The sequence below is a fragment of the Oryctolagus cuniculus genome, chromosome 2, assembly GCF_964237555.1.
Source record: "Oryctolagus cuniculus chromosome 2, mOryCun1.1, whole genome shotgun sequence".
Lineage (NCBI taxonomy): Eukaryota > Metazoa > Chordata > Mammalia > Lagomorpha > Leporidae > Oryctolagus > Oryctolagus cuniculus.
This window is the reverse complement of record NC_091433.1, coordinates 38,937,583-38,964,257: the sequence shown is the minus strand read 5'-3', so window position 1 is coordinate 38,964,257 and position 26,675 is coordinate 38,937,583.

Genomic DNA, 26,675 nt, shown 5'->3' with positions numbered 1-26,675 from the left:
TTATGATTTAGTGGATCTGGCAGAACCCAGTGCATGAAAAATTCTTTTCACCGTAGATTAATTAATGTCCCATAGTCAGAAATCTATCTCTAGCAGCTCACAATAGCAGGATGGGACTTTTTATTAATGATGTTTGTCTGTGCTAAAAATGATATGTTCACTGCATGATTCTCCTATTGATGCTACCCACAAAATCTGTATGATATGTTTTCCCATCAAATATATCCCTCTAATATCAAAGGGTTTACTGAGGATTTATGACCAAAGAGTAAGAATGGACTACATCAAGAGCTTCTACATGGCATTTTGTTCTACTCTTATCTCTAAAAGGACATAAGAATATTTTCGGTTCAGTCAGTAAATGAACTGCAACTGTATTTACAAATGTGAAATATGCTTCCAAAGATTGAAAAAGTCTACTAGTGTCCTTCACACTTGTACTAGGGTGTGATGAAATAATTTATTCTTGATTTTAGGGGAAGACTTACTCAGAATCCTGATCACTGGACATCAAAAGCTCCACATATTTGTGGAATTGATATCCTACAATTCTTGCTTACACAGTGGAAATGGAGTGACTGTTAGCAAGCCATGGATGTATATGCTATTTCATGGAAAATCCAAGTATCTGAAGTATTTTTGCTCAAGAATATGATAGAAAGTAGGAAAATCAATGTAGTCTCAGGGCCAGCTATAATTAAATACTGTTATCTACCATATGTGGATGTGAACTATTGCTGAGCCTCCTTCCTGACAGAGATGGAAGATTGTACATTGTACCTCAGGCTGAGGTTATCTGCCTCACAAGAGATATTTCATTAAGTTTGCAGTAGTTCACCATCAACTTCCTGATCCATCTTGCTTTTGAAGGGGACTGATAAACTAGTGATGATGACAGCCACTAATGAATGTCCCTGTTTTACATCTTCATACATGACACCAGCATTGGCAGTTCTCCCTGTCAAGGTTTTATTTTATATTTTAAGTTTCCTTTCTTTACTGGAGTAGGAGGGCAGTTTCAGAGACTTCCACTTAGGCAGTCTCATTGTAGCAGTACTTACTTCACAAATAAATTAGCAAAACTTGGATTTCTGTACAAGTATTTCCTTTCTTTTCATAAATGCTTAGGCTGGAGGAAAACCAGACAACAAGTCTATGGAGCTATTACATTTACAGTGTACCACAATTAGCAGAGAACTCAATTTGCTTGTCATCCAAATGTTCTCACTCTGATGGGGTGAATAAGATTGTGCATCAGGACCTAAATATTAATGCAATCAACACAGAATTCTTTGATATGGTGGTGTTACTTTCTCTTCATGCATGTTTAGCTAAATAAATGTCTGTAGGTTGGACATACATTACCATACACATTTGCAATAGAATTGTAGGAGCCTGGTATCTGAATTCTCATTCAGATTCTATGTTTTCGTTTGGGCAATTAGCTCAATCTGGAAACTGGGCAATAGAGTATGACATTTTGGGAGAAGCTTTCAAGCTGCTAACCATCAACCCTTGAGTTGTTGTAACTTTATAGGTTGTATACCACCCTTACTGCCTTCCTATCTGCCATATCTGTGGGCAATCCAGATATCTGAGTTAGAACTCATATTTGCCTGTTGTTCATCTTTCTTGTGATGAACTGCCATTCTGCCTCTGTGATTTCTAGATTGTGTCGTCCTCATAGCTATGAGGGCAAAAGTCTACAATAACACTTTCTAATATCATCATTGCTTTAGTGAGAAGAGTGACTGATGAATTTATCATTTGTACTGGTGTTCTTCTGAGAAACAAGTTTCTTAGAGTTTTGGGAATACAATATGGAAAATTGATATTGTGCAGGTTTTTGTCTTACACTGTGTGTTAGTCAAGATTCTCCAGAGGCAAAAAAAAAATAAGACCAGATATATGAGAATACTGCCAAAACTATAAATTGCATGAAGTTTTGAAGATTACATGTGTGTGTGTGTGTGTGTGTACTCACAAACATATGAAGGATTTGTTATGAGGTATTGACTCATATGATGATAGAGGCTGGGACACCCTACCATGCATTGTCAGTAAGCTGTAGTTTTTTGGAAGTCTGTAGTTTTGCAAGTAGTCTTTTAGAGTGGGAAAGCTGTTGATAGAGTTCAATCAGAAGGTCTGAGAATCAAGACTGCTAAGGCAGAATATCAATATCTCACCTCAACCAGTCAGATAGAAAAGAAAACACAACCTTCCTCTGTGTTTTTGTTCTGTTCAAGCCATCAATGCATTAAATGTTGCTTACACTGAGGAACTTTTCTCAGTTCACCAATTCAAATACTAACCCCTTCCAGAAATCCTTACACAGACACAACTAAATAAAGTCTAAAAAAAATACAAATTAAAACTTGGAGAAAAACCAAATATCTGGGTATCATGTGTATAATTCAGTCAAGTTGCTACAGAAAATTACCTAAGATATATAGTATGACCGTTGTAATATACTCATTTATATATCTTTTTAAAAATCATTTTATTGAGAAAAGATTTATACATAAGAAATGGCATATATTTAAATAATGCAATTTGTTAGTTTTTGATGTAAGTGTAAACCTATGAAACTCTTATCAGAATCAAGACAATAAATATACTCAGGGGGCTGACACTGTGGTACAGTGGATTAAAGCCCTGGCCTTCAGTGCCGACATCCCATATGGGCGCCAGTTTGTGTCATGGCTGCTCCTCTTCTGATCCAGCTCTTTGCTATGACCGAGGAAGCAGTAGAAGGTCTAAGTCCTTAGGCCCCTGCACCTGCATGGGAGACCTGAAAGAAGTTGCTGGCTCCTGGCTTCAGATCAGCTCTGCTCTGACCATTGCAGCCAATTGGTGAGTGAACCAGCAGAATGGAAGACCTCTCTCTCTCCCTCTGGGTCTACCTCTTTCTGTATAACTCTGACTTTTACATAAATAAAATAAATCTTAAAAAAAATAAATATACTTACAACTCCAAAATGTTTCTTTCAGCACTTACGCAAACCAACTCCCATCTCACTACCACCTCATCTCATCCCCTGGCCATCTCTGAATTATTTTTTGTCATTATAATGTAGATTGCATTTTTTTTTTCAATTTTGAGTGAATGGAATCTTTGAAAATAACAATTTATGTGGGGACAGAAATATTCTACATCCTGATTGAAATGGGAGTTATAGAATTTGAGCATTTGTCTAAATTCATAGAAATGTACACCAAAAGAGAATGAGTTCTATCATATGATAATTATGTCTCCAAAAGACTGACATAAAAAGATTAAGCATTCAATGAGATTCAGCAGTCTTTCTAATATAACCCAAGGTCAAAGTGCTAGAAAAGTCATGGCCTGGGTGACTCAACCCGGCCAGCCTGACTACAGAGTTTAGTTTTTAGCCATTTTAGTTACAGTGTAAACTTATTTTAATATGATAAAATAACTACTTTAATGTGCTAATTTCTAAAATTCACTCATGCAGGATTCAGACATTTCCAGACTTTTAACATATCATTTCCTTTGAGATTTAAATAAGAGCCTCATTCCTTACAAACATCAGGACTCCACCAGGGGACTTCCTTGACTTTATTTTTTTTTGCCCCCCCCTCACTAAGTCGTCAACAATAGCTGTTCTAAGTAGTGCATTGTAAAAAGCATTATTAAGAGATGAAAAAAGTACAAAATTATATATGAATGTTTACACCACATTAACTTGCATCATAGATTATAATTGATAGTAATGAAAAATGCTTATAGAATGTAGGTACTTTATGAAGTTCCATACATCATTGATCTAATGCCCTTGATTCACAGTGAGGAATTCAAAGTTCATAAATTTACATGAGTTGTTTGCTGTAACACAGTTACTTAATTGAGTTAAATTTAGAATTAAACTCTGAGTTCTATGATTCAGACCAATATGTTCTATTCATTTGTATATAATAGTCTTGCTGCTAGAAACCAATGTTATTCAGAATACCTGAAAAGAGAACAAATAGCATTTCTGAGTAAAGCATGAGGTTGAACTATTTAAAAAGTTCTCACCTATTCTAATTTCTGTGTTTACCTTACAGGAATATACATTAGTTGAATTTTAGGAAGTTTGGAAGCATAAAGCAGAATATTTTCAGAATATAAGAATTATGATGAAGTCAGTCTGATAAGGAAATTAGGAACTTTGACAAATCATGTTATGGGATATTGAGCAAATCACTTAACCTCATTTCTGCAGTCAACAAGCATCCCTTTACACATTACTGGACAGGGAGTAGAGATGGGATCTGCAAAAGGGCAGAAGCACTTATTTATTGCCTATTTGTGAGTGGTGAGCTTGCTCTTGTATTTAAGTTGCTTATCCATCTTAGTGTCTTGAAGGATGTTGTCTTCAGAGTAGAAGCTTATATTCATTTGTGGAAATTGACTATGTATTGGCCGGCGCCGCGGCTCAATAGGCTTATCCTCCGCCTGCGGCGCCGGCACACCGAGTTCTCATCCCGGTTGGAGCGCCGGATTCTGTCCCAGTTGCTCCTCTTCCAGTCCAGCTCTCTGCTGTGGCCCGGGAAGGCAATGGAGGATGGCCCAAGTCCTTGGGCTCTGCACCCACATGGGAGACCAGGAGGAAGCACCTGGCTGCTGGCTTCGTATCAGCACAGCACGCCGGCCGTAGTGGCCATTTGGCAGGTGAGCCAACGGAAGGAAGACCTTTCTCTCTGTCTCTCTCACTGTCTAACTCTGCCTGTCAAAAAAAAAAAAAAAAAAAAAAAAAAAAAAAAAAAAAAGAAGAAGAAGAAGAAGAAAGAAAAAGAAATTGACTATGTATGCCATTTGCATGAAATCTTGTCTGAAGGAAAGTGATAATGTTTTTTATTGCTAAATGATGATTTTCAAAATAAATCTTGACATTATTTATTGAGTAATCCTAAATTTCTCTCTTGTTATAGGGGGAACAGTAGGAAGCATGAGTTTTGAAATGGTGGAATATTCAGTCTGGACCAGCTCTGGCCATTCACTTGTGGGGTGGGGTGAAGCAGCAGATGGAAGATTCATTCTCTCTCTCTCTCTATCTCTCTTTCTCTCTATATAACTATTTCAAATAAAGTAAATAAATATTTTATAAAAGAACTAAATAAAAACATGGATAGTTTGTCCATTTATTTAAAGTTCCCATGCCTACCTCAATTACATCTTTATCATAGGAAGAAATTTTAATTATTTTCTTTACATAAGTTATAGATAACTATCAATGTTATCTGATAGTTATCAGTGCATCATACACTATGGTGCATTTGTAAATTAAATTATTTTTATGTAACAGCAGAAAGGGAAAAACAAGAACAAATGAACAAGTGGTGCCTATCGTGGGTTGAGTGCCATCAACAAAGACAGTTTGAAGACCTAATCTTATTTAGAAATAGAATTATGTTAGATGAAATCACTCTAGCCAAGAGTTAGCCCTTAATCCAACATGACTTGCATCCTTATACAAAGAGATGAGACATAGAGCTAGAGACATAAGAGGGGAGACCCTTATGAGAAAGAGAAGCAGAGATTTAAATATATGTAAGTGAAGGAACCAAGAGTTGCCCTCAAGAAACTAGAAACCAGGGAACAGGAAAAGATCTTTCCCTATAGGTTTGTGAGGAAATACTCATCTTACAACCATTTGATTTTAGACTTCTATCCTCCAGCTATGGAGACAATACATTTATGTTATCTTAAGATGTCTAGTTTTTGGTACTTTATTATGGCAGTCCCAGGAATACAATACAGTATCTCTCTGTCTTATTCACCAATACAGAACTAGTGGTTTTATGTAAGAAAAAAATAATCCTCAATTTTCTAAGTAATCTGGGAATTTAATGCATGCATTTTGTATACATGCTTTGCTTTAATCTTGTTTCCTTATTTTCTGTAATGTGATGTACCTTGGTATCTTTCAGACTTGGGAAGGACTGCCTCTTCAGAGCTAGCTATTTCCTGAAGACAGTAAACAACTTGTTTTTTATATGTAAGCCAGCCAATCTAGAGTTTATGAACTCATGCACTAATAAAGTCTTTTTTTAAAAATTTATTAAGTCAGTATGACTCTCGCCCAGATCAACCTAGAGACCAAATCAAAAGCCAGAGCCCACTGAAATTATTGCAACCATGCAATCATAGGCTTACTCAGCATTCTTATCCTATCTGTCCTATATGTTCCTGGGAAAACTTCAATAAGGCTGGAATCAATGCACTAGGCTCACTTTCTGCTTCCTGAATTGAGTGCTTCTCATGTGGCCCAACACAACTAGACCTTCTCTTATTTTTCGTTACATGCAATTGTTGCTGTGTCTGCCATTTTAACATTCCTCATTAAAACAAAATTGGGCTGGGGCCGGCGCTGTGGCATAGCAGGTTAACGCCCTGGCCTGTAGTGCAAGCATCTCATAAGGGTGCCGGTTCGAGACCCACCTGCTCCATTTCCAATCCAGCTGTCTGCTATGGCCTGGGAAACAGTAGAAGATGGCCCAAGTCCTTGGGCCCCTGCACCCACATGGGACACCCGGAAGAAGCTCCTGGCTTCAGATTGGCACAACTCTGGCCATTGAGGCCAACTGGGGAGTGAACCATCGGATAGAAGACCTCTCTCTCTCTCTCTCTCTCTCTCTCTCCTTCTTATCTCTCTGTGTAACTCTGACTTTCAAATAAATAAATAAATCTTAAAAAATTGGGGGACAGGTGTTTGGCTTAACATTTAAGGGCTGGATGAGTTCCCTACATGCTAATTCAGAGGGTCTAGGTTCCAGTCCTGGCTCCACCCTTGATTTCAACTCCTTGCTGAGACACCCTCTGGGAGGTGACAGGTGATGACTCAAATACTTGGGTCCCTGCCACTCACTTGGGAGAACTGCATTGAGTTACTACTTCCCAGCTTCAGCTGGCCCAGCCACAGCCCTTGAAGACATTTGGGGAGTAAGCCAATAAATGAGGAAGTTGTTACTCCATCTATCACTGTCTCAAATTAAAAAAAATAATTTTTAAAGCATGCATTCATTTTATCACTATAAATTAACTTATTGTAATTAACAATGGTAGAACTAAGACCAAAATTACATTACTTTAAAAAATTATTTTACTTATTCAAAAAGCACAGTTAGAGAGAGACAGAGATGGAGACAGAGAATCTTTCTTCTTCTGGTTCACTCCCCAAATGACCACAATAGCCAGGGCTGGACCAGGCTGAAGCCAGGAGCCAGGAGCTTTTCCAAGGTCTCTCATTTGGGTTGCAGGGTCCCAAAGATTTGGGCCATCTTCCAGTATGTTCTCAGAAACATTAGCCAGGACCTGGATTGGAAGTGGAGAGCCAGGGCTTGAACCAGTGTCCATGTGGGATGCTAGCGTCTCAGGCAGTGGCTTTACCTGCTATGCCACAACATCAGATGTATAGTATTCAATACTTCTTGTTTCCTGCTTTTATTTCATTTGAATATTATGAATCAGGTGTTTTTCTCTGAGTCTTTCAAGTTTGCATTATACACAGTCTATGCATAAAAGGAGTTTCTGTTCACCACAGTGTAAACTGAAGATTTTTTCTTCATGTATTTCCATTTAACAACTTTTTCCTATACAGTGGAATATTTTCTCCTCACATGTGTAACAGGAGGGTATTGTCCAATGAAAGTAAATGTGTGTGTGTGTAATTGCACATCTTCACTAAAAGTTACATTAAAATAAGCATCTCTGTTTAAGTAATTTTTGGAAATATTAAATGAATTGTATGAAACTTCTTTTGTAACATTGAGTATAATAAAAACTGCCAAACAGCCTTATAATGCTTCAGAGACAAAACCAAACAGTACAGAAATTCAAAGTTAATATTAATGGCTTTCTTTAGTGAGAGAGTTTAGATTATTATTTTGCCCCAATATCAAGATTGTTCATTCTGGGTTCTTGTGACTTCTGCGATGAAAAATGCAACCTTTGCAAAAATAAATCTGTTTTAAATTGACCTATTCCAAGGCATTTCTATGCAAGGGTAACTACTTCCAAGTATGTCTTTTGAAAAGATGTATTTTTAACTTATATCTCAAAAATTGCATTTTAGCTTGAGTATTTAAAAATGAACTATACAGGATCCACTTCAAGCTTAAGATAGATAGAAAAACCTTTGTTTGGGTAAGCACTATTCAAAAGTCAGAAGAAAATGTGCAAGAAAAATTATTTATCTATTATTCTTATAAATTCATGTAACTGCTATTTCAAAAGTACGTGTATTTTCACTCATAACATTGATATATCTACGTATACATATATACACAGAGATATTTATGTACTTATTTGAGTGGTAGAGAGAAAGAGAGAGAAAGGGAGAGCTCCTTTTCACTGGTTTACATCCTAACCACTCTCAATGGCTGGGTTCAGGCCCCAGGCTAGAGCTGTAATGTAATGTAATGTAAATCTCCTATGTGGGTGGCAGCAACCCAACAACTTGAGCCATTACCACCATCTCTCAAGTCTGCTTTAGCAGAAAGAATCAGGAACCAGAGAGTGTCACCAAATATAGGCAGACTGATATAGATTGTGGGCATCTTATTCATAGACCAAACACTTGCCCTCAGAAGTATAATTAACTTGACTCATGAAGCCACTATCATTTGATTATGGCTAAGATGGATGTTCTAAGCTCACATCTACTCTGATTTGATTCTTCTGGTTCATTGCTGCACATTTATTTTGAAGAGATTTTCTGTACTAAATTTGAGGAAATAAAATGAAGTTTATGTTAAAGATTTAATCACTTATTTTTAATCTTAGTTTTCTGGCTTTGTGGGATAAAAACTATAATTCAAGTAAGAAATTATTACACATTTTTATTTTCTTCATATGTAAGAAATTTCCTTACTGAATATCATTATGTATTTATATGTATTCTATAGTAGATATTATATTTTTAGAATGTGAGTTTTTTAAAGATATATTTTATTTATTTGAAAGACAGACTTACAGAGAGACATAGAAACAGAGAGAGAGATCTTCCAACCACTGGTTCAATCCCCAAGTGGCTGTAACACTGAGCTGATCCAAAGTTAGGAGCCAGGAGCTTCTTCCTGGTCTCCCACGCAGGTGCAGGAACCCAAGGACTTGGACTCTCCTCCACTGCTTTCCCAGGCCATAGCAGAGAGCTGGATCAAAGTGAAGCAGCTGGAACTTGAACCAGTGCCCAAATGGGATGCCGGCACTGCAAGCTTGGGCTCTAATACACTGTGCCGCAGCGCAGGTCCCTAGAATATGTTTTTAAATGTGACTTGCCTTTTTAGTTAATTTTGCAATATTGTACCATTTTCTAAAAAGACCTAATGACTTTATTATTTCAATATGAGCATAATTTCTCTGCCAGTTACTTTTAAGAAACATTAAAAGCTAAAAATACATCATAAGAAAATGGATCACCAACTTCATTTCCCTCTAGAGAAAAAAAAAAAAAAAACATCGATCACTTATTTAAAATTGTCCTCTTATATGGTGTACTTTCATGAAACGGTTGGTTTAGCCCCTTGGACTATCAAGCTAGAGATTGATATTTTGCCCTGAAACTTATTCTTTCCCACCCCAGCTGAGGAAATGATTGGGTAACAGACAGAGAGGAGGTCTAGTAGTGTCCAGACAATTAAGCAGACGAGGAAGAAGGTGGTAAGTCACTTTCTGCTAGAGAATGTTTTGGAATTTTTTTCATTGCTTCATTCAGTGGGAGTGTGGGAAGTTTTTAGCATAGTAATATAATTGAAGATACAGTGAGATTGTGTTTTATGGATGCAGTCCCAAGCCACTTCATATGAAAATAAGATTTTTGTGAATTGTTTAAAAACAATGTAGAATACTAATTACTTGGAAACTGAAAGAGACCTCTGGCATCAAGCTACCCATTACTCCTTCCAAAAGTCACAGAGAATGAACCTCTAGAAGAACCACAAAGAAGTTCCTTTTCTCTAGGTTAGTAGAAAAAAAAAAAGATGGTCAGACATCAGGCCATCTTTAATCCACAGAACTAAATTAGAAGAAAAGACAATAGAAGTGTGCTAGCAAATGTTCATGGGAATTGGAATTAAAAGTTAAGTTTACTTGGGTGCAAAACATTTTTGAAATCCACACATTGTTTTTGTATTATATACATTTTCCTCAAACTTTCAAAGACTCCTCACATACGTGACAAATAAAAAGGAAAAAATGTAATGCCTTAACAGGTAAAACATGAACGACTTTCTTGAGACAAGATTCTTATACCTTGTTATAAATTTTTTACCACATTAGCATTGTTATAACCTTATGCTATAGAACTTTGAGTAACAGAATAATGGCATCCTGTTTGTTATTTTATTTATTCAACCTACCACATGTTATCAAATGCCTAATGTTCTTTTCCATTCTATATGCTGAAAATATATTAAATAAAAGGAGATAATTTTTGAACCACTGACTGGGGATTAAAGACAACTACAAAAATATGTTTCCATAAGAAAGTGCTGTGACATGTTTAAGTATGAGGTGTCTGAGCATACAGGAGGGACAAGTGTTATACTAGTCTTAGGCATCATTCCCCTTTCTTTTTTATAAAAGATTTATTTGTTTATTTGAAAGGCAGAGTTACAGACATGTAGAAGCAGAGAGAAAGAGAGGAAAGAGAGAGAAAGGTTTTATCTGCTGTTTCACTACTCAAATTCCACAGCAGCTGGAGCTGGGCTGATGTGAAGCCAGGAGCCAGGAGCTTCTTCTGGGTCTCCCATGCGGGTGTAGGGGCCCAAGGACTTGAGGCATCCTCTACTGGTTTCCGAGGCCATAGCACAGAGCTGGATCTGAAGTGGAGCAGTCAGGATTCAAACCAGTGCCCACATGGAATGCCGACACTGCAGGTGTTGGCTTCATTCTTCTCTCTTTGACTTAGAAAACCTCATAATACAACTAATTTCAATGTATATAGTTCACGCAATTGATCTTTCAGTAGTTAATATTCACAGTGATAACTAGCATTGTGCTATAGATATTTCATGATAGAAAACAAAACTAGGAAATTTTGACATTAGCAAAATAATCATGATGCAATGACTTAGTACGTCAATTACCTGAGTTCACTTATAGAGAGGAAGCAAACCTTACCTGTATAAGATTACGTTTTATCACCCAAGCAGCTCAACAAACTCTAAAAGCAGAATTCAAAGTAACATCACCCATAAGTAAATCTTTGAGAAACTACTTAAAGTAAAACATTAAATGAAGGGGCCAGTGTTGTGGCATAGTAAGTTAAGCCTCTGCCTGCAACACCAGCATCACATATGGGCACTAGTTTGAGAGCCTGCTGCTTCACTTCTTATCCAGCTCCCTGGTATGTGCCCAGAAAAGCAGTGGAAGATGGCCCAGGTGGTTGGCCCCTGCACTCATGTGGGAGATCTGGAGAAAGCTCCTGGCTCAGCCTTAGCGGATGCATCCATTTGAGGAGTGAACCAGTGGATGGAAGATCTCTCTCTCTCTCTCTCTCTCTGTTTCTATTCCTCTCTCTGTAACTCTGCCTTTCAAGTAAATAAAAAATGAATCTTAAAAGAAAAATAAGTGAAGATCATGACTGCAACCACAGTAAGAATACATAGGAAGACATTTTTAAAAATCACTGAAAGAAAAAAATCGACACAGAAATCCATAACCAATAAAAAATTAAAATGAATCTTAAGTATAGGTAGTAGATAAATGAATTAGTCACCAGCAGATATTCAATAAAAGAAATCAGAAGATGTAATGTAAAATGAAATATCAGTTCTGGGGAAGAAAAGAAGACACTAGGAATGACACATAAGTGGGTAAATAAAATTTACTTTCCTTATGTAACTTTGTTAAAGGATAACCAAATTTTAAAACAATAATATAGACATTTAACAGGTACACACATATAAATATATATATAAATATATAAAGTGAGGTATATAATACATGTACAAATCAAATATACGACTATAATAGCAAGGAGGATCTAAAGAGAAATAAAATTATTAGCTTATAAGAACTACAAGTATGGCATTTATAATATAAAGTCTGAAATAAGAACTGTTATTCCTTTAGTAAAGTGGGACAAAATGATACATAAGCTAATAATGTATAATATAAAACCCAGAATTATCAAGAAAAAAGATGAACGGATAAGTAGGTAGGTAGGTAGGTAGACAGTTAAATGGATACAGATAAACAACAGATCAATATAAAACAGCCAGTAGGAAATGCAATGAGTATCAAATGAAAAATTAATAAAGAGGATGCAGGGAAGAAGCAGTTGAAAAAAAGCAGGAAAAATGGACATGAAGTGTAAGATGCGACTATACTAATAAGTATGTTGAATTAGATTAAATTCTATAATTAAAATCCAAAACATAAGTCTAGATATAAAAATAGGACTCTACTATAAACTTCATATAAGAAGAATGTAAAAACAATTACATCAAATATTTGTTAAAAATGGCAAAACCAACTCTACTTGAGTTATTTCAGCAGGGGAGAAGGACTTCAAAAAAAAAAAAAAAACCTGAGCTCAACTAACTACGAATACAACTACGTTATCTGGGAGTTTACAGCAAATGACCAAATAAAGAGGACAGTGGATGGAAAACTACAACAAGGAGAAAGCCAGGATAAGGGGATTCTTGCTGACTTGTTCAATAGGAATCTTGCTAGAGGTAGATAATGCATGTAGAAATTAGGGCTGGAGCTGATGAATTTGATCAGATATTAAATTAAGGAGGATTTTGACTACATTGAATCAGTAGAATTCTTTCTTAAAATTGGGCTAGCAGGCAAAGGAGAGGGAGGCAGGCCAAGGTCAAGGCTAAGTCAAGGGAAGGATTCAGCATAGTATGACTATGGTTTGATCAAGGAAGAAGTTTATATTAAGTGCATTTTAAAATAATAGCAAAATAGGATAAAGTTTTTAAAAAGAAATATAAAAAGCAAAATAAGTTGGTGTAGGGCCCGGCTCTGTGGCACAGTGGGCTAACACCCTGGCCTGAGGGCCAGCATCCCATATGGGCACCGGTTCAAAAACCAGATGCTCCACTTCTGATCCAGCTCTCTGCTGTGGCCTGGGAAAGCAGTAGAAGATGGCCCAAGTCCCTTGGCCCCTGTACCTACATGGGAGATCTGGAAGAAGCTCCTGGCTCCTGGCTTCAGATCAGGGCAGATCTGGCCATTGCGGCCAATTAGGGAGTGAACCATCAAATGGAAGATCTCTTTCTCTCTCTTTGCCTCTCCTCTCTCTGTGTAACTCTTTCAAATAAATAAATAAATCTTAAAAAAAAAAGTTGGTATAACTTAAGAAGTAGATTTCAGAAAACAGAGGATAACATCAAAATAAATTGGTCACTTCTCAGAAGAAATAATTATATAAATTGGTATTACCTAATACAAAATCCTGAAAATAGGAAACAAAAAATACATAAATTTAGGGAAAATACTAAAAATAAGTTGCAAACATTGTTAGAAATTATTTATATTAATTCTATTTGAAAAGTGGAGATGCACAGATACACAGATGAAGATAAAGAAAGGGGGGAGAGAGAGAGGGAGGGAGAGAGAGAATCTTTGATTCTCTAGTTCATTTCCCGAATTTCAGGCAACAAACAATGGTTGGATAACCACAAAGCCAGGAGCTGTGAACTCTACCTGGGTCTCCCATGTGGGTGGCAGAAACTTGCATATTTGAGTGATTACCTGCTGCCTCCCAATTGTGCATTAGCAGAAAGCTGGACTCAGAAACAGATCTGGGACTCAAACCCAGGCACTCTGATATAGGTTATAGGAGTCTGAAACAGGACCTTAATTGCTTTACCAAATGCTCCAAGAAATAGAATTCTTGTTTAAAGTAAAGAAAACAGACATAAAACCTTCAACACAATGAAACTTCATGGTACACATATTTTCATTGGTGAATATTAAACTTTTTTTGGAAAAATATTTTCTTTTTTTCTTTCCGTCCCTCCCTCCCTTCCTTCCTTCTATGCTTCAATTTTCTTTGCCTGCCTTCCTTCCTTCCTTCTGTCTTCCTTCCGTCCTTCCTTCCTGAGAGACAGCACTTTTCATTCATCCATTCACTAACCAAATGGCTATAACACTCAGAGCTGGACCAGGCATGCACTGGAAGCCAGGAGCTCAATCCGGGTCTCCTGCATGGGTAACAGGAACTCAACCACTGAACCCATCAGCACTGCCTCCCAGAGATTGTATTAAAAGGAAACTGGAGGCCGGCGCCGCGGCTCAATAGGCTAATCCTCCACCTAGCGGCACCGGCACACCGGGTTCTAGCCCCTGTCAGGGCACCAGATTCTGTCCCGGTTGCCCCCCTTCCAGGCCAGCTCTCTGCTATGGCCTGGGAGTGCAGTGGAGGATGGCCCAAGTGCTTGGGCCCTGCACCCCATGGGAGACCAGGAGAAACACCTGGCTCCTGGCTTCGGATCAGCGTGGTGTGCCGGCCGCGGTGGCCATTGGAGGGTGAACCAATGGCAAAAGGAAGACCTTTCTCTCTGTCTCTCTCTCTCACTGTCCACTCTGCCTGTCAAAAAAAAAAAAAAAAAAAAAAAAAAAAAAAAAGGAAACTGGAGTCCAGATCTGGATTCAGCTATAAAGACAGGCAACTGCAATGTGGAAAGTGTGAGTCTTAAGTGAAATCTCAGTCTTTAAACTAAATATATGTTCAGAAACACATAATTATTGTGCTCACTCTTTTTTAAAACAGAGGGAGAAATTCTCATTCATTGTGAGGAGAGAATAAGCCTTATACTAAAGTTTGATTCATACATGAAAAGTAAACATCTGTGTATCTAAAAGCATAGAAGCAAAAATCCTCAACAACATTTTATTAATTCAAATCCATGGGGCCGCATTTGGCAAGCCATTCAGATGCTACTTGGGAGCTCATACCCCATGTCAGAATGCCTGAGTTCAAGCCCCAGTTCTGATTTGGAACCCAGTGATCTGTAAATTAATATCCAGAAAAGCAGCAGGTAATGGTGCATGTCAATTGTATGGGTGGCCTTGGCTACTGTTCTGGGCTCTCAACTTCAGCCTGGTCCAGATGTAGCTGTGTGGGCATTTGAGAAGTTATCAAGATGGTGAAAGATCTGTCCCAACAAAATGGTCTTTGAAATTCTTTAAAATCACTGCAAGATTATTTTTACAGAAATTGATAATTGGACACCAAATCTCCTGTGGAAATTAAATTAACCTGGAATAGCTAAAATGAACTTGAAAAAAAAAAAAAAAACAAAGTTAAAGGAGTGACAAAACCTAATTTCAAGACCATAGAACTATCCACATAATGGCATCATATAATAAAACAATGATATACGGATTAGTAAGAAAGTAAAGTACACCTAAATAGCTTTCCAAAAATTGTAGTGAAAATAATTAGATATTTAATCATCATCATCATCATCATCATCCTAACCGCATATTAACTCTTAATGCATAAGTCATATATGACGCTGGTATCCCATATGTGTGCCAGTTTGTGTCCTGGCTATTCCACTCTTATCCAGCTCCTTACTAATGACCTAGGAAAAGCAGCTAAGGATGAGTCAAGTTATTGGGCCACTGCTATCCATGTGGGAGAACTGGAAGAAGCTCCTGCTTCCTGGCTTCAGTCTGGCCCAGCCCTGGCCATGGCAGCCATCTGGGATATAAACTAGCAGATTTAAATTCTCTGTCTCCCTCTCTATCTGTAACTCTTTCAAAATAATCTTTTTTAAAAAATATGACATGATTTCTGACATAAAGAAGTCCATAGTATTGGCATGATTGATGCATAAAAATGCTACATTTTAAAATATTAATCATTAGAATGCTGGGGGGATTCCAAGATGGTGGATTAGGGAGAGGCATTTTGCACTGGGCTAAAGATAAACAGTAAAGAAAAACAGTGTAGGACATGCACTCTCAGGGGAGAGTTGGAGAGAAGACTGCCCTGGAAGTCCATTATGGGAGAAGGAGAAACAGAGTGAACCTGTGTGGAGGGTTCACAGCTGCAGTGACCCAGAGCCAGAGCGGGCAGCCATTTGGAGATGGAAGTGAGACGGGACTGCAGCAATCCATGGTGACAGAAGGCGAGCATGGCATAGGTGTGGATGTGAGCCCTCAGAGCTGGCTATTGCTGGAGTTGCTGGCAGTTGCCTGCAGACCTGGTGGAAGTAGAGAATGACATAATGACATTTGTTTCCCCCTAAATTCCCCCAAACAGAGCCCACTGCCTGACTGAGAGAGAGTGGGTGCAATTTTGGGTTAGGGTGGGAGCTACAGAAGCCTTTGTGCAAGCACACAGAAACTGATCGAGATGGGCTGCCTAATCGGCAGTGCCAGTGGCAATGGTGGTCAAGCAGTAACATTTGGCCAGTGGCTTTTATGTGACATTTGCTCCAAAGACTCTAGCAGAGGAAATGGGCCACAGTCCCCACTAACTGAGCATGGGTGGGAGGTGGCTGGGCAGCCACATGGGACAGTGGAGTGCCTGCAGCCTCCCAGGGTCAAGGCTTCTAGGCAGAGCTCTTTTGGAGCACATCTGCTTCACTGATGACTAGACAGGCTGGCGGTGTGGAAAGAAACCTCTGGATCTGGTAACTGTTGGAGATTTGTGTGCTAAGAAAGTGAGGACTCAAATGTTACATGAGAAGGTGCATGGTGTAGCTGGGTATTGAGATCTACCACAACCAGCCTGGATGTTACTCTAGATACTTGCTCCACCAAGGAGCATTGAGCAGAGCTCCCTGGATTTACCCACCACACACCTCTTGGTATTCACTGAAAGTGCAGACCTTCCACTAAGCTAGAGAGGATTAACACAAAGATAAATGTCATCAGAAGAAGAAAACAAAAATCAACTCCACAAATGCCTAAAACAATTAAAGAAACAAGAATGAGGAAGACACTGTGACTCCCTCAAAAGAACACAACATTGCAGTATAAAATGTGAAGATGAAGGGACTGAGGAAATGCAGGGAATGGAATTCAAAAAACAATTAATCATAGGATTACTCAAAAGCAATCAGAGTCAAATCCATGAACTAAAGAATACCATATATTACATGAATGAAAATTTTTCCGATGTAATGTAGATTTTGAAAAGAAATCCAAATGAAATATTAGAAGAGAAGAATTCAATAGATCAAATAAAAAATATGGTGGATAGCCTTAACAGCAATCTTGGTGAGACAGAAGAAATAACATCTGACTCTGAACTAGAAGACAAACCTTTGAAATTTTATAGACCGAGAGAGAGAGAGAGAGAGAGCGCAAGGAGAAAAGAGAAAACTTAAAAACAGTAATGAAGATATATGGGATATTATCAAACTACCCAAAATACTGGTCACAGGAGTTCCAGAAGGTGTAGAAAGAGAGAATGGACTAGAGGGCCATTTAGTGAAACAATTATAGAAAGTTCCCCAATTTGGAGAAAGAAAGGGAGATCCAAGTAGAGGAAGCACACAGAACTTCTAACAGACATGACCAGAAAGGAGCTTCACCACAACACATTGTAGTCAAACTTTCTACTGTAAAACATAAAGAAAAAAGTCTAAAATGTGCACAAGAGAAACACCAGGTTATTTCAGAGGATCATCAATTAGACTCACAGCTGATTTCACATCAGAAACCATATAGGCTAGGAAGTAATGGCAAGATAAGTCTAAGTCTAAAAAGAAAAAACTGTCAACCCATAATTCTGTACCTTGCAAAGCTCTCATTTGTGAATGAAGGGGAAATAAAGAACTTCCATAACAAACAGATATTGAAAAAAGTTGTCAGAACTCAAGCAGCCTTATAAAAGATGCTTAAGGATGAGCTATATATAGAAACACAGAAAGATAGCCATCAATATGAGAAGGCAGAAAATAACCCAGTGGAAGTACAAAACAAATCCCAAATAAATGATAGGAATATTTATGGAAAATGTCAGGGCCAAGTCATTAATTACCAATAGTCACCTTGAATGTAAATGCCTCAACTTTCAAGTTAAAATATACAGACTGGCTGAACTGATTAAAAAACAAGACCAATCTATTTACTGCCTACAAAAACCACATCTCACCAACAAAGATACACACAGAATGAAAGTTATAGGGTGGAAAATCATATTCCATGCTAAAAGAAACCAAAAAATATATGGTGTTGCCATCCCAGTATCAGACAAAATAGACTTTATCATAAAAACTGTTAAAAGAAGGGCACTATATAATGATTAAGGGATCAATTCTACAGGAAGGCATGACTGTAATAAATGCCTACACACCCATTTACAGGGCATATGACTACTTAAAAGAAATGTTAATGAACTTAAAGGGAGACATAGACTACAATAGATTTGGGGGGACTTTAATACCCCACTTTCAGCAAGGACAGATCAACCAGACAGAAAATCAGCAAGGAAACAACAGAGTTAATTGACACTATATTCCAGATGTACTTAATGGGTATCATAGAACTTTTCAACCTGAAGTGGCAGAATACATATTCTTCTCATCAGTACATGGATCTTTCCCCAGGAAAGACCATATGCTAGGCCTTAAAGCAAGTCTTAGCAAAATCAAATATCGAAAACATACCATGCATCTTCTCTGACCACAACGGAATAAAGCTAAAAATCAACAATTCAAGAATCTCTAGATTATGTGCAAACAAATGGAGACTGAAGAGCATGGTCATGAATGAACAGTGGGTCATAGAAGATATGAAAAGAGAAATCAAAAAATTTCTAGAAATACATGAAGATGATAATACATCATGTCAAAACCTATGGGATACAGCAAAAGTAGTGTTAAGAAGGAAGTTTATAGCAATCAGTGCCTACATGAAGACATTGGAAAGGTTCCAAATAAGTGAGCTATCAAGTGATCTGAAGGACCTAGATAATCAATAACAAGACAACCCAAAATTAGTAGGAGGAAGGCAATAATTAAAATTAGGGAAGAAATAAGCAAAATTGAAACAAACAAAAAATATTAAAAAATCACTGAAATGAAAATTTTTTGAAAAAAATAAACAAAATTAAAACACCATTGGTGTAACTAACCAAAAAAATAGGGAAAAGACTCAAATAAATAAACTTGGAGATATAAAAGAAATGTAACAATAGATACCACAGAAATAGAAAGAATCATCAGAAATTATTACAAAGAGCTATTTTCCAACAAATTGGGAAATCTAGAAAAAATGAATATATTCCTAGAAACATATAATCTACCAAAATCGAGTCATGAAGCCACAGAATACCTAAACAGATCAGTAACAAAAAAGGAAATTGAATCAGTAATAAAGATCCTCACAACAAAGAAAAGCCCAGGACCATATGGCTTCACTGCCAAAATCTACTCGACATTTAAAGGAGATATAATTCTAATTTTTCTCAAGCTATTCAAAACAATTGAAAGGTAGAGAATCCTCCCAAACTCCTTCTATGAATCCTGCATCACCTTAATACCTAAACCTGAAAAAGATGCAACAGAGATAGAGAACTATAGACCAATATTTATGATGAACATGGATGAAAAAATCCTCAACAAACTATTAGCTAATTGAATCCAACAATATATCAGAATGATCATTCACCCACACCCAGTAGGATTCATCCCTGAAATGCAAGGATGGTTCAACAATCACAAATCAGTTAAATGTGATACATCACATTAACAAACTGAAGAACAAAAAACATATGGTTATCTTAATAGATGCATAGAAAGCATCTGATAAAATAGATTTCTTTCATGATGAAAACCTTAAGCAAATTTAGTATAGAAGGACCTAACACAATAACACAATTTATGACAAACCCACAACCAGCATCTTATTTAATTGTAAAAAGTTGGAAGTATTTCCACTAGGATCTGGAATCAGATAAAGGTTCCTATTTCACCATTACTATTCAATACAGTCCTGGAAGTTTTAGCCAGAGTCATTAGGCAAGATAAAGAATCTGAAAGGATTCATACTGGAAAGGAGGAAGTCAAACTATCCCTCTGTAAAGATGACATGATGTTATATAAAGGGGATCCAAAAGACTCCACTGAGAGACTATTGAAACTCATAAAAGAGTTTGGTAAAGTGGCAGGATATAAAATCAACAAAGAAAAAACAATAGCCTTTATGTACACAGAAAATGCCATGGTTGAGAAAGAACTTTTAAGGTCAATCCTACTCACAAAAGCTTCAATAAGAATAAAATACCTTGTGAAAAATTAACCAAGAATGTCAAAGATCTCTACAATGAAAATTACAAAACACTAAAGAAAGAAATAGAAGAATATATTTAAAAATGGAAAATATCTTCTATGTTCATGGGCTGGAAGAATCAACATCATCAAAATGTCCATACTACCAAAAACGAATTAAGATTCAGTGTGATCCCAATCAAAATACCATTAACATTCTTCATAGATCTGGAAAAAATATTCTAAATTCATATAGAAACACAATAGACCCTGAATAGCTAAAGCAATCTTATACAACAAAAAAAAATCTAGAGATATCACAATACCTGATTTAAAGACATATGACAGGGACTGGTGCTGTGATGCAGTGGGTTAATCTTCCACCTGCAATGCCAGCATCCCGTACAGGTGCTGGTTCTGGTACTAGCTGCTCCACTTCTGATCTGAATCTCTGCTATGGCTTGGGAAAGCAGAAGAGGTGGACTAAGTGCTTGGTCCCCTGCACCTGCATGAGAGACCAGGAGGAGTCTCCTGGCTTCTGGCTTTAGATCTACTCAGCTTTGGCCATTGTGGCCCCTTGAGGAATGAACCCGCGGATGAAGGACCTTTCTCTCTGTCTCTCGCTCCACTATCTGTAACTCCATTTTTTAAGTAAATAAATAAAATCCTTTTTTGTAAAAAGACATATATCATGGAAGTAATAATCAAAACAGCCTGGTACTGGCACAGAAACAGACTTGTAGACCAATGGAAGAGAAGAGAAAATCCAAAAATCAATCCATGCATGTATAACCAATTTATGTTTGACAAAGGAGTTATAATCAATCCCTGGAGCAAGGACAGTCTCTTTATCAAATGGTGCCACAGAAACTGGATCTCCACAATCAGAAATATGAAGCTAGACCGCTGCCTTACACCTTACATAAAAATCCACTCAAAATAGATCTAAGATCTAAATCTACAGCCTGATACCATCAAATCATTAAATAACATTGGGAAAACTCTGCAAGACATTGTAATAGGCAAAGACTTCTTGGAAAATATCCCAGAAGCACAGGCAATCAAAGCCAAAATTAACAACTGAGATTACATCAAGCTGAGAAGCTTCTGCACTGCAATGCAAACACAGCAAAATGAAGAGGAAACTGACAGATTAGGAGAAAATATTTGCAAACTACAACTGATAAAGGGTTAACATCCAAAGTCTATAAAGATCTCTAGAAATTCAACAGCAACAAAACAAACAATCCAGTTGAGAAATAGGAAAAGGTCTTGAACAGACATTTTTAAAGAGAGGAAATTCAAATGGCCAGCAAATACTTAAGAAAATGCTCAAAATCACTAGCCATAAGGGAAATGCAAATCTAATCAAAACCACAATGAGGTTTCACCTCACTCCTGTTAGAACGGCTATCATACAGAAATCAAAAAATGAAAAATGCTGGAGAGGATGTTGGGAAAAAGGTTCCATGGTCCACTGTTGGTGCGAATGTAAACTAGTGCAGCCACTGTGGAAGACAATATGGAGACCCCTCAGAAATCTGAATGTAGACCTACTATATGATCCAGCCATCCCACTTCATGAGAATTTACCCAAACCAAAAAAAAAATCAGTATTATGAAAGAGTTATCTGTACCCCCATATTCATTGCAGTACAATTCACAATAGCTGATATGGAATCAACCCAGATATACATCAACTGTTGATTTGCTAAAGAAATTATGATATATATACACTATGGAGTACTACTCAACTGTTAAAAAAATGAAATCCTGTCTTTTGCAATAAGATGGTTACAACTGGAAATGATTAAACTTAGTGAAATAAGCCAGTCCCCAAAAGCAGATATAATATGTTTTCCCTAATCCAAGGTAAGTAATAGAGTACGTGAAATGTAACATATTGGAGTGAAATAGAATGTTGTTTCGTTTGGGCTCTCTCCTGTCCTGTGGTGGCTGGAGGTAAGATGGCACAGAGTCACGACACAGACATAGGGAGTCAAGTAAAAGCGGGCTAGTGGCAAGCAGCTCGCAGACTCATTTATTTCAGGAAGTACATGAGTATTATAGTTTAGGCAACCAATCTGCTCTTCAATGATGTTTCCTTGGCCAATCACCATCCATTGCTGGGCAGACTCTCGTAATCAGCATCCCCTTCTGTTCTTCATGGTACAACCACCAACAGGATTTCAGTGTCATCTCCTTGGTGCCCCACAAAAGAGAATTTGAAAATTGATGTTTGTTTATTGCTGTTGTCTCTTCCATTTAGGAACAGTGTTTTCTTTTGTTTCTTTTCATGCTATTTGGTGAACTCTTTTACTTAGAGTAGTGTTAACTATATGATCATTAAGCATACTGAAAAAAAGGTCATTGTAGAAATTAGGACTGGGAATCTGAGAGGGAGGAGAAGGAAATGTTGGAGTGTGGGCAGGAGTGTCTGTGATGGGAGAAGTGTCACAATGTTCCTAGATCTGTATATATGAAACTTTTATAACTTAAATAAAATTTGAAAAAGATACTAATCATTGAACTTCTTAATCCTCACTTTTTATCTATTTAACTCTTCCCCAATCATTTATAACCATCCACTATTCATTGTGGAAAATTTTTGATCAGATATGCTAAGAAGAACAAAGGCAGTATTCAATTTTGTGTGCATTTTGCTTCCAATATTGGCTTTTGATTACTGTAGTTAAATGCTTAAATGAATCAGTGCATTACCAAAGAACATATCAACAAGAGAAATTACAATTCTGATCCAGTGTCTTTGTAGAAAACATAATCATCTATGGACTGAAAGTGTGAGGAGAAGAAAAGGAAGTGAACTAGAGCTGAGGTGTCCTGAGGAAGAAGAGAATACCAACCACAGTCTGGGTCCCATTCAAATGAGTGCCAGGATTATATATGTGTCAGGCTGATTCTTCCTCTATAGAATAAGAAAAAAACCAAGTGGGATAGAAGTTCAAATCAAGTCAAATGTTCTGTGCATTCAAGGTTTGCAACTGAACTTCTAAAACCTAGTGAACTATTTCAGAATCCTGTGACAGTCACCTTGACAGCAGAGGACGAGAATCAGAGTACAATTCAAGATATGTACATGGATACGATGATATAATTGTTAAAACACATCTGTTAGTTCTTGATTAAAAATCTTGAATGCAAAAGGGAAAAAGAAACTAAGTGTCTAAGGAAGACATGTGCAGGTATGCCTTAGAGAAGTTCAAACACAAGGCAGCCTTATAAAATGTGTAAGCATTGGTTGTGAAGAAGTCAGCAAGGCACATGTGAAGGATCAGAGGGTTGAGAAAACACAACAGCACTGTAGATCATTTGTAACCAATCACAGAAAGATAAAAGTACTGATAATTTTTACCAAACTCAGCAATTTATTTCAAGTATCAACATTTATTATTTTACTTTTTAATAATTTGTTTACTTATTTTTGAGATACATATTTTAATGTATATTATTTCAAATGACTTAATGGCTCTAATAAATAGAGTTCAACAAATAAAAATTTAAATAACCATATTCCAGCAGGGAGATAGTCAAGGGCTATAAACATCAATGAAATGAAAAGATCTTCAACTTCATTCATATAAATTTTAAAATGGTCACAAAATCATTAAAACTGTATTAGTATATATTCCTTATCAATTTGTTTGATGAAGACTTAAAATGAAATTTGACAATACCCAATTTGCAGCAATACTGGTAATATAAATACTTAAAAAAAGGAACCGCTATTATTCAAATGAAATTAACACAGAAAGCACATTGAGAGTGAGCATCTGTTTCAATGCTGTAAACGCTACTTGGGATGCTCATATTTCACAACAGTGTTCCCTGTTCAAGTCTTTGCTCCTCCAGTTCTGAACCAACTTTCTGCTAATGCACACAAGGAAGCCAACAAATGGTGGCACAGATTCTTGAGTCTTTGCCACTCACATGGGAGACTCAGATTGAGTTCTGTCTTGACTTGAGTTTAGTCTGGTCTTTTGGAGGGCTTTTGCAGGGCATTTTGGGGAGTGAACCAAGAGATGGATGATCTCTCTCTGTCTCTCTGTCAGTCTCTACCTGTTTGCCTTTCAAATATCATGAAGACAAATAGATAAGAATGTTTTTAAAAAGTGTAGGGGCCAATGTTGTGGCTTAGTATGTAAAGCCATCACCTGCAGTGTTGGTATCCCATATGGGTGCCGATTGAGTCTCAGCTGCTCCATTTCCAATCCAGCTCCCTGCTAATATACCTGGCAAAGCAGTGGGATATGGCCCAAGTTCATGGTACCTGCACCCATCTGGGAGACCTGGAAGAAGCTCATGGCTTTGGATCAGCCCACTCTGGACTTTGCAGCCATTTGGGGAGTAATCCGGGGGATGGAAATCTCTCTCTCTCTCTCTCTCTCTCTCTCTCTCTCTCTCTCCCTCCTTCCCTCTCTCCCTCCCTCCCTCTCCTTCTCTGAAACTGCCTTTCAAATAAGTAAATCTTTTAAAAAATGCATCATAACTTCAATTCAGTAGCTCATGAATGAAACATACTGATAACAATTTCTCATAGCAGAGACCAAAAAAGTGACCAGAATGGGATATTTCTTGCATTATTAGCATAAAGATTCAGAATCAGATATAAAAGGCATGAAAATGGGACCTGGCATTGTAATGTAGTGGATTAAGCTTCTGCTTGCAATGCCAGCATCCCATATGGGCATTAGTTCAAGTACTGAATGTTCCAGTTCCAATCCAGCTCCCTGATAATGTGCCTGGGAGGATAGCAGAGGACAGTCTAAGTCCTTGAGCCCCTTGATCCATGTGAGAGACCCAGTTGAAGCTCATGACTTTGGCCTGGCCCAGCTGCAGAGTTGCAGGCATTTGGGCCATGAACCTTCTGATGGAAGATTCCCTCCTTCTTGCTCGCTCTCACTCTTGCTCTCTTTCTCACTCTGTGTGTGTGTTTCTCCCTATCTTTCTCTCACTCTACCTTTCAAATCATAAAATAAATCTTAAATCTTCAACTACTATTTAAAATCATATTATATTTTGAAAACAGAAAATGTATATAAACTTTTGGTTTTCTTTTAGAATGACTTATTTTGATTTCAAAGTAATTGCTGAGATATTAAATGATTTGGTCTTATACTTACATGTCAGTAAAGAATACAGTTTGAAAGGACAAAATAATTTAAACTGATATCTAGTGGTGCTAACCCAACATAATTTTAGAGGTAATTCTCAAATAACAGCTGTTCTTTGCCTCTTCTACCTTTGTGAGCCACCTACACATTCAAAGTTATTTATTTGTGATTATATCTCTTTTATTTTCCAAAAAGCAGAAACTTTTAATAGGTAGCTTACAATCTTATTGGTGGGTATATATTTAGAATATTTTAAGTCTTCTCATTGTTTTTGAGTTTTTATATCTACCAAACTTGATAAAATATGACTAACACTATTTTGAATTAAGACTGTCACTGAATTTAGCAATTGATCTGATATATAACCTAGATTATCATTTCATTGGGTTGAAATTCTATGAATCCAACTGTTCCTTTACCACTTAATTAAAAGGATCATTATTACCATTTTTCTTTAAAATACGGATTTTAATAGTTATTTTCTTATGGTTTGACATTTTAGTATCTCTGTATGCTTCTGGTTTGACATTTTAGTGTCTCTATATTATATTTCTACATGTGTGTGTTTGTGTGTGTGTATGTATGTACACACAGACACACATGAATGAGGTCACATAGCATGCGGTGTTGTATTTTTATAAGATAAACAGAAATACATAACCTATCCTTTTCAATATATTCAAATAATACAAAGTATATCAGAATTAAATGTATATAAATTAAATAAAATCATTAGTACAATTAGGTATTCAGTGAGCTTCTGCCATTAGTGACACAAGGTTTAACATTTGAAAGGAGATGATTGCTGTCCTGAAGGATGTAAAGTCCTTTTTGAGAAAAGAGGAAGGAGTAAAAACTCTTCTTTCAGATTGCACTGTTAGGAAAGAAGGGCACATGAGAAAAGAAGACAATGATCTATTGAGGGAGGTATTGAAAATACAAAGAATGTGTTAAATGAAATTGTATTGCTAGAACAAGCTTATGAAATTAGATAATAATTATTTCAACTAATAATGATGCATGAGATATTGTATTTCCACTCGCAACACAAATATCACAATGGATTATTATACATCTAGCTTTGGAAAATGAAGAAATAGGGAAGAAATCTCATCCTGTAATAAACCTTTACCCTATGATATTCCTGTGAGGATTAAGTCAGGCAGACAAAGGTTGTAAAGCCGTTAACACAAGCCTAGCTATCAACATTGGTTTGACTTTTACATTATTAGATGTCAAGCAGTGAGCCAGCATTTTTGATACATTATCTAGATTTTTTTTTTCAAAATAGCTGCAAAGTGTGACTAATCTTCCTTTTACAGTGAATGGACTGAGACTCAGAGACGT